Source organism: Neomonachus schauinslandi, chromosome 4 (assembly GCF_002201575.2).
Source record: "Neomonachus schauinslandi chromosome 4, ASM220157v2, whole genome shotgun sequence".
NCBI lineage: Eukaryota > Metazoa > Chordata > Mammalia > Carnivora > Phocidae > Neomonachus > Neomonachus schauinslandi.
This window is the reverse complement of record NC_058406.1, coordinates 116,479,833-116,481,215: the sequence shown is the minus strand read 5'-3', so window position 1 is coordinate 116,481,215 and position 1,383 is coordinate 116,479,833.

Sequence of the window (1,383 nt, the reverse complement as noted above, 5' to 3'; positions counted from 1 at the left end):
CTTACCTGTTCTGAAAAGGTGGCTTTAATGCTTGATTTCCAAAGTCAGTTTCCCATCTCAGATAATAATATAGTGACCCATCTTTCTCTAATCTCTTTCTCTGCCTTGACAACTTCTTCCTTGTTCCTGAATCCCACCCATACTGGACCCCTGCTACCAACTGAAAGACCTCTCTAGATATAACTCTTCCCTGTACACCTGACTGGGTTGCCCATCATTGTCTATACTCTGCCCATCTGAGAAGACACAACTGTTTCCTTTGGTGCTGCCTGTTGACAGAAACTGACTTCATGCTAAATTCTTTAGATACCACACTATGCCTATCTGAATCTCCACTTTTACCCAGGCCAATCCCAAGCACTAATGGCAGCCCAGGGAGTCAATCACATGACAGACACCATAGTCTCTTCCTTATATTCCTGCCTCAACACAGAATCCCAAAATATAACAACTAGAGCAATGTCCCACTTTGATGGCTCCTTTGCTAAAGGTCCCAGGTATGGAGAAGTTCTGAAAGACCAGAGCCAAAGCTTTAGTCATAGACTGCTCACCATGAATGTCATTTCCCAAATACTTAATGTTCCAAGAGAGTTCAGCCTTTCTTTCTTTTTCTTTCTTTCTTTCTTTCTTTCTTTCTTTCTTTCTTTCTTTCTTTCTTTCTTTCTTTCTTTCTTTCTTTCTTTCTTTCTTTCTTTCTTTCTTTTTGGCCATGCCATTTACTAAGAAGGATATGTTGCCAAAACTGACATAGAAAATCTTCTGTTTTTTCAAGTTTATGGATATACAAAATGCATTTATATATTAATCATTTATGGATGATTATTTTTGTTGCTTCCAAAATAGTGTTATCCTAAACTACTCTGTGATAAGCAGCCTTTTAAGTAAAAATTTGCATAGGTGTCCATTTATTTCCTTAGGATATGTTTATGAAAGTGGAATGGCAGAGTCAAAATATCTTATCATCTTTAGGGCTTTTAATATATTTGATATATGTGGTCCTTCAGAAAGGTTGTAGCAGTTCATAATTCCAACAGAGTGTGTATAAGTCATAGAATTCTAGGCTAATATCAGAATCTTGGGAATCACCTGCTTAACCTTTTACTTCAAAGGTGAGGATACAAACACTAGAGGTGTTAAGCCATATGCCCAAAGGTGGAAACCAAAGTGTAATTTTTGACCCATGTTTTTCATGACATTTTTCTTGTCTTCTAGCATACCACTAGCATCACAAATTAAGCAACCCAAATTATGCATTTAAGGATTTAATGTGGGCAACCAATCTGTGTTCTCACCATCACTCCTATTTCTAAATTTTAGTATTTGACATCACATTATAGACTCGTGAAATAGTTTCGATATTCAGGGAATATCTCAAGCTTCAAA